The sequence below is a fragment of the Leucopleurus acutus genome (assembly GCF_964270905.1).
Source record: "Leucopleurus acutus genome assembly, chromosome: 11".
Classification (NCBI taxonomy): Eukaryota; Metazoa; Chordata; class Mammalia; order Artiodactyla; family Delphinidae; genus Leucopleurus; species Leucopleurus acutus.
The window spans coordinates 43306030-43316687 of record NC_139152.1 but is presented as its reverse complement, the minus strand read 5'-3'; the positions used below and the strand labels follow the sequence as shown (position 1 = coordinate 43316687).

The 10658-nt window shown below is 42.7% G+C and overlaps 1 pseudogene across 1 annotated transcript; it reads right to left on the bottom strand.

Annotated features, from left to right (window-relative positions):
* Window positions 1-8577: 8577 nt before the first annotated feature.
* Window positions 8578-9425, bottom strand: LOC309968341 (proteasome subunit alpha type-3-like; annotated as a pseudogene). The gene has a single exon. The product of its transcript is annotated as a proteasome subunit alpha type-3-like (transcript).
* Between the last annotated feature and the right edge of the window lie 1233 nt (window positions 9426-10658).

Genomic DNA, 10658 nt, shown 5'->3' with positions numbered 1-10658 from the left:
ATGGTCAGGGAAGTCCTCTGAGGAAGTGACATGTAAACTGAGATCTGAATTACAAAGAGCCAGACCCGTGAAGAGCTTTAACAGAAGGTAGAGAGGGTGCACTACCAGATCAAATGCTCCAGGGCAGGAACATGTTGGCAGGTGGAGGAATTTAAAAGCTGGTAGCTGGAGTTTGGTGAGGGAGGGGGGAGCGTCGTACAAGATGAGGTTTGAGAAATAGGTAGGGGTTGGATCATGTGAGGCTCTGTGAACCAGGTTTAGGAGTTTGGATTTTATTCCAAGTGGATTGGGAAAGCACGGAAAGATTTTATGCAAGGGAATGTCATGACTTGAATAAAATTTGGAAAAGGATTATTTAGTATTTTGATGTGGGTGGTGGTTACATAAGTGTATATTTATGTACATCAGGTTGTACACTTAAGGGTTGTGCACCTTACTGTATAGAAATCATACTTTAAGCAAGGACAACAAGATTACTCAGTTTAGTGAATGGAGAGTGGATTATACACATGCACTCATGGAAGAGAAAGACCAGTTAAAAGGTTCTTGCTGCCAGGACCTCATAATGACTTTTCATGGACTCTAGGTACTTTTGCCTTCATAGGCCCTTTTCTCCAAAAAACAGTATTAAAAATTATATTTTATGATTGTCCTGGTATAAAGACCAATATATTAATATTATACATTTTCTTTGACCTAAACATTTCTTTTTTTAAAAAATATTTATTTATTTTTATTATTATATTTTTTTGGCTGCACCAGGTCTTAGTTGCAACATACGGAATCTTCATTGCTGTGTGCGGCCTCTTTTTGTTTTAAATTTTTTTTAGTTGCGGCATGTGGGATCTAGTTCCCTGACCAGGGATCGAACCCAGGCCCCCTACATTGGGAGCATGTAGTCTTAACCACTGGACAACCAGGGAAGTTCCTATTTTTTTCTTATAATTTAAAAATAAACTAAAATGTTTTTGTGGGCCCCTTAAAGTATGGTGGGGCCCAGGCATTGTGCCTGCTGTACCTACTGGATAAGTCAACCCTGGTGTAATCCTGATGAGAGAAGTTGGTGTTTTAGGCATGAATGAAGAGATGGAAAGGGATAGATGCAGATCTATTTTGGAAGTGGACTTCATGATTGATTAGATGTGAAGGGCACAGGAGAGCGAACTCTCCCAACTTTTTGGCATTAACACTTGGGTGATGCAATTTACTTAGTCTCTGTCTCAGAAAGTCAGGAGGGAATACGTAAAGAAGAGAGCCTGAATTCTAGTGTTGATTCTGCCCAAGTCTCTGGCTGGTCGTTAAAGCATGAATGCATGAACTGTTCAGCTGAGGAAAGCAAAAAAAAAAAAAAAAGAGAGAGAATTGAACTGAGATCTGAGCTGCCGTCTACCTCATGTGAGAGAGGTTGTAGTTTGGGTCCAACCAATTTAATTGCTTGCTAAAATGAAAACATGAACGTTTTTGGAGGATGCCTTAGTTCCTTGTACCTGCTGTAGGAAATTTCCACAAATTTAGGGGCTTAGAAAAACACAAATTTATTCTTTTACGATTCTAGGTCAGAAGTCTGAAATGGGTTTCACTGAGCTAGAATAAAAGTGTTGACAGGGCCGCGTTCCTTCTGGAGGCTCTATGGGAGATTCTGTTTCCTTGCCTTTTCCACCTTCTGTATAAATGCCCATGTTCCTTGACTCATGGTCCCCTTCCTACATTTTCAAAGCCAGAAACATTGGGTTGAATCCTTCTTGTATTGATCACTTTGACTCTGGCTTTTCTTTCTGCTACCCTCTTTCACTATTAAGGACCCCTGTGATACATTGGGCCCACCTGGATAATCCAGTATAATCTTCCTATTTTAAGGTCATCCAGTTTGCAACTGTAATTCCATCTGCAGCCTTAATTCCCTTTTGCTGTGTAACATAACATATTCACAGGTTCCAGAAGTTTGGATGTTGTCATCTTTGAGAGGGCCATTATTCTGCTTGCCACAGAGGGATATAACAGAATCTAGAGTCTTCAAAACGTAACCTTCACGATGTATAGGATACAGTTAAAATTATTCAACATGTGAAGAACATGGAAAACGTGAGCCCTTCTGTTTTTGTTTTTGTTTTTGCGGTACGCGGGCCTCTCACTGTTGTGGCCTCTCCCGTTGCGGAGCATAGGCTCCGGACGCGCAGGCTCAGCGGCCATGGCTCACGGGCCCAGCCGCTCCGCGGCCTGTGGGATCTTCCCGGACCGGGGCACAAACCCGTGTCCCCTGCATCGGCAGGCGGACTCTCAACCACTGCGCCACCAGGGAAGCCCATGTGACCCATTCTGGAGGGAAAAGACAACAGAGGGCAACCTTGAGATGAGCCATATGTTGAAATGATCAGACAAGGACTTTAATGCAGCTATTATAACTGTGCTTGTTGAGTTAAAGTAAAATATACTTGTAATGAATGAAAAGGTAGGAAATTTCAGCAGAGAAATAGAAAATATGAAAAGAACCAAATGGAAATTTTCAAATTGAAAAATACAATATCTGAAATAAATTTCATGGATGAGATTAAGAGTGGAAGAGAGATGATAGGAAAGAGTCTCTATACTTGAAGGTAGATCAACAGAAATGATCAAATCTGAAGAGAGGGAAAAAAAATTGGAAAAAAGGTAGTGAACAGAGCCTCAGGGACCTGTGGACCATATCAAAAGATAGAACATGTTACTGAAGTCTCGAAAGGAGAGGAGAGAAAGAGATAGGATAGTAAATATTTGAAGAAATAATACCCCCAAACTGTAGATTTGGTTAACCACATTTGGTTAAGATTCGGGAAGCTCAGCAAACCCTGAAGAGTGTAAATATAAAGAAAACTGCATTGGCTTATCAGAGTCAAAATGCTGAAAACCAATGATAGCAAGAAAATCTTGAAAGCATTCAGAAAAAAAGTGACATCATATACAGGGGAACAATAATTTGAATGGTGATGGGCTTCCCATGAACTATAGAGTCCTGAAAGCAGAGAAACAAGATTCTTAGAGTGCCAGAAGAAGAAAGCTGAGGGGAAATGACACCAGAGGAAATTCAGATCTTCAGGAATGAATGGAGAGTTTCAGAAATCGTAAATTGCTGCATAAATATAGAAGACTTTTTTCCCTTTTATTTTTTAAAAAATGCATCTGATTGTTAAAAGCAAATTTTAGAACATTGTGTTGTGGGATTTATGATGTATTTAGGTGTAATGTGTATATTACAACTATAGCGTAAAGGGTGATGGTCCTTCTGGCTGAAGAGATTCAATATTAACTCTAAGTAGGCTATGAAAGGTTAAGGATAGATATTCTAAGCCTTAGAACGGGAACTTTAAAAATAATGCAGAGGGCTTCCCTGGTGGCACAGTCGTTAGGAATCCACCTGCCAACACAGGGAACACGGGTTTGAGCCCTGGTCCGGGAAGATCCCACATGCCGCGGAGCAACTAAGCCCATGCACCACAACTACTGAGCCTGCGCTCTAGAGCCTGTGAGCCACAACTACTGAAGCCTGAGCTCCTAGAGCCTGTGCTCTGCAACAAGAGGAGCCACTGCAATGAGAAGCCCGTGCACCACAACAAAGAGTAGCCCCTGCTCGCCGCAACTAGAGAAAGCCCGCGCACAGCAACGAAGACCCAACGCAGCCAAAAAAAAACCACAGAGAAATAATACACTACCAAATGTAAAATGGATAGCTAGTGGGAAGCAGCCGCATAGCACAAGGAGATCAGCTCGGTGCTTTGTGTCCACCTAGAGGGGTGGGATAGGGAGGGTGGGAGGGAGACGCAAGAGGGAGGAGCTATGGGGATATATGTTTACATATAGCTGATTCACTTTGTTATACAGCAGAAACTAACACAACACTGTAAAGCAATTATACTCCAATTAAAAAAAAAAAGGAAAGAAAAGAATGGGTTAGTTGGAAACCTTTAGGGTTTCACAATTGATGGGATGCTTGTGTAAACTATGATAGTGTGCCTAAAGTCAATAAAACTTACTTAAGCAACTTAAACATAGACTAGGATTTGGAAATATAAACATCAAGGTTTTATTAGTGGTGGTATCTGGATACATTAAAATATCTGGAAGCATGTGATTTTCCTATGACTTTTTTTCACGTAATTGTATCTTAATTGTAAGTATTGCATTTGTAATAAGGAAAACTAGAATTAATCTAAAAATAAAATTCACTGTAAAAGGAAAATGAGTAGGTTTGGGGGCTCTCGGTGATTAAAAATGATAATTCATTATAAACCAATTATTTCACTTCTGCTGGTTTGCTATGTTTTAATTTTATGCTTAGCTGTGAAAAACAGTTTGTTCCAATTAATTCCTCTTGCTGGACATTTAATTTTACTTCCCAATTAAACCCATATTATTGGAAAAAAAATAATGCAAAGAAGTATAGCTAAAAATCCAATAAATTAATTAATGTGGGATTTAAAAAGTTATTTAATCCAAAAGAAGGCAGAAAAGGAGGAACAAATGATAATAATTTTAAAAACCAGAGGGGAAAAATAAGATATATAAAGCAAGCACTTTAAAGGGACAGCACATAAATTATCTTCCTGAATAACGTCTTACATGGGGATTCGTAATTTCTAGAGCCTAGTAGTGCAGGTTCTTGTTGCAGCTCTGTTCCTACTCAGCTCTGCACAATAAGGGTAAACAGAAAAACGCAATGCAAGGGGAAGTAAAGTGGATAGAATATAGAAGAATATTCTTGACTATGAGGAATTTGAAATATGCAATGGCTGGAGCACAAGAACATTTTGAATCCTCATCTCTGGAGAAAAAGCAGGCATCCCTCAGTGGTGTGCCCAGGAAAGTGGGAAAGGGATGGCTAGGTGTGGGTGTGGGTTCTCTCGATAACCAGCTACCTTGGGGAGGAGAGGAAAGGCAGAAAGACACCTGCCAGTGTAGGGTTCTGTTGTGAGCTAGCCTCTGGTAACATTCCACAAGGTTCTCTACCAGCCCTCCTCTCTTTTTGCCCCAAAGGCTATGGACGCAGATGCCTCCAGGAGTCAGGCAGCTAACGGGAACATTTAAGCAGCCTGGTAGGTAGGCATTGTGGCAAACTGCATACAGAGCACTTGCTCCCTGTGGCAGAGACATTTACTGCTCACCCCAAATCCATAAGCTCCCCATTTCTCAGCTCCCTACTGGGGGAAATGTGACTAGTTCTGGCAGATAGACAGTTGGTGGAAGGAGCTGTGTCCCATCAAGTAGGAAGCATGTTAAAAGCTCTGGAGCAGCTCGATCTGAACAGCTGCTGCTCCCTGCTGATCATGGAGACCGTAAGTTAAACTAGAGCCATAAGGTGTAAGCAGCCTGGATCCCTGAGTCATTGCCAGGAGGAAAGCTGCTCCGGAGAGTTGCCCGACTGACCCTGGACTTTGAGTGAACAAGAAACAAATCTTCATTCTAAGCTCCTTCTATTTCATAGCCTAGCCTACCCTATACACTTCCTTTAAAGGCAGCAGTCACAACTCAGCTCAGACTCTTATTATCAACTGGAATGTTAGCCCAGTGTCACCAGATCTTCCAGTTTCTGCAAGATAAACCAGAAATAAGGATTTTTTGCTGAAAATTCTTAACATTTAAAAGTAGATGTTAGGGAGCTTCGCTGGTGGTGTAGTGCTTAAAAATCCTCCTGCCAATGCAGGGGACACGGGTTTGAGCCCTGGTCTGGGAAGTCCCACATGCCGTGGAGCAACTAAGCCCGTGTGCCACAGCTACTGAGCCCACGAGCCACAACTACTGAAGCCCATGTGCCTAGAGCCCATGCTCTGCAACAAGAGAAGCCATCGCAACGAGAAGTCCGCACATGGCTATGAAGTGTAGCCCCCGCTCACCGCAACTAGAGAAAGCCTGTGCGCAGCAATGAAGACCCAACACAGCCAAAAAAAAAAAAAAAAAAATGTAGTCGTTAGGGACTTCCCTGATGGCACAGTGGTTAAGACTCTGCATTCCCAATGCAGGGGGCCAGGGTTTGATCCCTGGTCAGGGAACTAGATCCCACATGCATGCCACAACTAAGAGTTCGCATGCCACAACTAAGGAGCCCGTGAGCCACAACTAAGGAGCCCGCAAGACACAACTACGGAGCCTGCCGGCTGCAACTAAGACCCAGCACAACCAAATAAATAAATTAAGTAAATTTAAATAAAAAAGTAGATGTTAACTTGAAAAATAAAACCTTGTGTAGCCCAAATAAAACATTCCTGGGTGGGCTTCCCTGGTGGCGCAGTGGTTGAGAGTCCGCCTGCCAATGCAGGGGACGCGGGTTCGTGCCCCGTTCCGGGAGGGTCCTGCATGCCGCGGAGTGGCTAGGCCCGTGAGCCATGGCCGCTGAGCCTGTGTGTCCGGAGCCTGTGCTCCGCAACGGGAGAGGCCACAACAGTGAGAGGTCCGCATACCGCAAAACACACACACACACACACACACACACACACACACACACACACAAGAAAAACATTCCTGGGGGTCAGTTTAACCCTGGGGCCACTAGTTGCAACTCGAGCTCTGCATTTTCTTCCTTAGTGACTCATCAGTTCCCAAAGCTTCTGTTGTCACTCCTGTTCAGATGGGGCAGAGACCAGATCTTTGTATCACAACTCCTGATGAGCTCAACAGATGCCTCCAACTCTGGGTTTCTCGCCCTGGTCTAACTTGTGGAGGGCAGCTCTTGAGTGCTAAGCCATGAGTCCTACCTGGCTCCCTATAGCCAGCACAGATGAATGCAGCCTGTAAAAGACCTAATGGTTCTTTCTCATGGCCTTGACCCCAGTCACCTTTTCCTGACATATTTCATATTCAACCTGAATGTTTCTTCATGGTTTCTGACCTAGTGATTTACTTTCCCATTTATGGCCTTGACCATCTATGGTTGTGCCCTTTGTACCTGACTCTCCATCCTGCTCCTCCTTTCAACCGTTTTCCTCTCAGCTTTTGTTTTACTCTTTGGAGGTTTGGATTCTGCCTTCCACTTCCCTGCAGGTTTGCTCTGGACTAGTCCTGAATTTTCAACTAATCTCATATATCTCAAAGTCAACATGTTCCATGTTGAACAAACACTTTTCTATCCCAACTTTCCTATCTCTGTTAAAGGTACTACTGTCTTCCATGTCACAGTCTCAAACTGTTGATGTCACATTAACCTACCCATCTAAAACCAATGCAGTTATTTATTGAGTATTCATACTGTGTGCCCTATTCTAGGCACTGAGGCTACGACGGTGAACTAAAAAAATCTGTGCCCTCATGGAGCTTGCACACTATTGGGAATGGGCAGAAAATAAACAAATATATATTAGGTCAGATGGTGATAAATGCCATGGAGAAAAGTAAAGCAAGGTAACAGAACTAGGGAGTGCCATGATGGGGGAAGGGTGCTATTTTATATTTGGTGGTCAAGGGGACTTGAGTAGAAGTGAAGGAATGAGACTTACATACTTCCGGGGAAGACTGTTGCAAAGGCAAAGACACTGTGTGGAGGCATGCCTGGCATGTTTGAAGTCCAACAAGGAGACCATTTTGGCTGGAACTTGGTGGGCAAGGCAGAGGGTAATAGGGGCGGGTTACCCACCTCTCCCATCTTTGTCTTCTGCTCTCTCTCCACCACTTCTGCCCTAGCTGTGACTGTCCTTTCCCCTCTGGACTGCTTCAGGAATTGTCTGACTCTACCCAGCACAAGCTGCCTGGATGAACCTTGGCTAAACCTGGGCTCTGTGTTGGTTAATTTTATGTGTCAACTTGACTGGGCTAAGGGATGACCAGATAGCTGGTAAAACATCATTTCTTGGTGTTTCTGTGAGGGTATCTCTGGAAGAGATTAGCATTTGAATTGGTAGGCTGAGTAGAGATAACCTCCACCAACGGTGCTGGTGGGCATCATTCAATCCACTGAAGGCCTGAGTGGAATCAAAAGGCAGAGGAAGGATGAATTTGCTCTCTCTGCTTGTGTTGAGACATCCATCTTCTCCTGACCTCAGACATCTGTGCTTCTGGTTCTCAGGCCTTTGGACTCTGACTGAATTACACTACCAGCTTTCCTGGTTCTCCAGCTTGTACGGAGCAAATCATGGGACTTCTCAACCTCCATAATCATGTGAGCCAATTCCTATCATAAACCTCCTCCTATATTTATCCCTGTGTATCCTATTGGTTCCATTTTCTCTGGACAGCTCTGACTAATACACATCCTGTTTCTTTCCAAGGCACTACTCCCTAGCACTGAAAGCATTTCATAATCTGCCTTCAGCTGGCTTCTCCAACTTTACGTCGCCCCCAACTTCTGCCTTGCCCAGAGCAGACGCTGGGCTTTCCCACTGTTACTCACAATTCTCTTCGCTTAGAATAGCTTGCACCTTCTCGGTCTCATAGGAGAAGGCTTACCCACTCCAAGACATCGTCCCAAGACTTCTTGGCCTGGTTTCCTATTTAGTTGTGTACTTGGTTGATTTTATCCTCCTAATTAGATTATAAACCCCAGGACATATTTTACACATTTGTTTTTCCTCTCCTCCAAGGCCTTGTACCCTGTTCTTGTTTTTTACAAGACAAAGATTTAATGAAAGTTGGTCAGTGGGTATGTAATTGTCCAAAGGGCTAAATAGTTAAATAGAAGTAAATGAAGTAAATGTTACATGTTATCATCGTCTGATTCGTCTTCTTCCTTCAAAGATTCCTTGGCATATTTCTCTGCCTCTTTCCTTATATCTTTTGGAACAATTCCATGTCTTCCGTTAGTTATTTCACCAACCCAGCTGAGCTCTAGTTCAAAAGCTTTATCCTTAACTTCATCGTGTACTATGTAAATTATTTTTGCAACTTCTTTAACAACATCACAGCAGGTCATTTCTTTCATCTGAAGCTTTTCAATTTCTGTCTTTGCAGCTTGCCTGGCTTTGCCAATGGCACAGCCCCAATAATCATATGAAACACCCGATGAGTCAATCGTGTAGAGCTGTGCACCATCATCACACTGTAAGACCCTAACCAGAAACTGCAGCGAAAGGGTCTGACAGCACTGTAGAGTGTATAGGCATGTACATACATGGCACTCTGTCTGCAAGATGTTTTAGTGGAAGGTTATATCCAAAGTTAGATCTAACCTTGGAAGCCTCTTCTCTTGCAATGTCTGCTAAAGAACGAGCATCTGCCAACAAACCTGCTAGTGCCATTCAGACATGCCGATCCACATTAAAAAGTCGTTTGTTAGGACTTTCTTCATAAAGTTTAGAGAGGACTAATTTTTCTACCCCAAAGACAACGCCATCTTTACATCTGATTCCAATAGCTGTACTACTATTTTCCACAGCCTTCATAGCATACTCAACTTGAAAAACTCTTCCATCAGGAGAGAATGTAGAGGCTGACAGGTCATACCTGGTGCCGATTGAGCTCATCGTGCTAAAACCACTGGGACGCCTAGGGCTTCAGGGTCTAAAGCGATCCCCCTCACCCTGTTCTCTTTCTGCTTGAGGAGTGTGGGTGGGCTTTTTCTTGCCCAAATCCAACCTCTGACACCAAAGATGCCATAATTCCACTTCCTGAGTTAGAGACTGTTAATCAAAGGAGGGGCAGGTGAGGGCTTTAGCTAGAGATTTGCCATGTAGTGTTTCAAACTCGAACCCAACTCTGGACTTAGGCAAGAGAGCAGTCGGGTTGCTCATCAGGACAGGCTTGTTTGACAGCAGCAGGCTCAAGTTCTTCTTTTCCTTCTCACTTACCAGTTCAAACTTTTTAATGCTGAAGTGTGTTTGAGAAACAGCTAAAGGCCTGACCCCTGCCCCTGAGGAGTTTACAAATCTGTAGTTAATTGTGTGCTCTTGACAGGTATTGATAAGAATATAATTCAGCTGATTAATGTTTTTATGGTATGTCAGTGGAGAAATGAATAGTGAAATATTCTCTAACAGGCAAACCAAAGGGAAATGCAACAGCGGAAGGAGCTAGGGATGAACCTGTCACAGATCCTGGTCGAGTTATACTCTTCCACATTGACCTTGCCTTGCCTTCCCTGGGACCATCTCCTCCACCTTCTCTTTCCTTCTCCAAATCTTGCCCATCCTTCAAGGACCAGTTAGACCACTGCTCCTCCAGGAAGCCTTCCTGGATGACTCCAGACTCCATTAACCTGTTTTGAACACCAGGATTAATAACCTTTGCCACACAGTTTAGAACTTAATGATGTACTTAAACTCTTTGCTGCTGTTTTGTGTGATTTCCCAACTAAATGATAACTCTTTTGAATAATAATAATAGTAACAACATTAAACTAGCTAATATTTATTAAGCATTTATTATGAGCCTGGTACTTTGCTAATACTGGGTTGGCCAAAAAGTTCATTCGGGCTTTTCTGTAACATGAAAAACTCAATTGAACTTTTTGGCCAACCCAATATATCTATATAATTTATCTAATTTCATCTGCCCAACAACCCTATGGGGAAGTTCTATGATTATTACCATTTTACAGTCGAGGAAGCTGTGTTGTAGGATAATTTTCAAAAAGGGAAAATAATGACTCACACAAACATGAAGTGAACACATATCAAAGATTTTATTTAACTCACTAATTAAAGAAAAAAACCTGCAATTTGTTAAAACCAACTGAAAGGAGAATCTGAAGAGCAGACATTTAT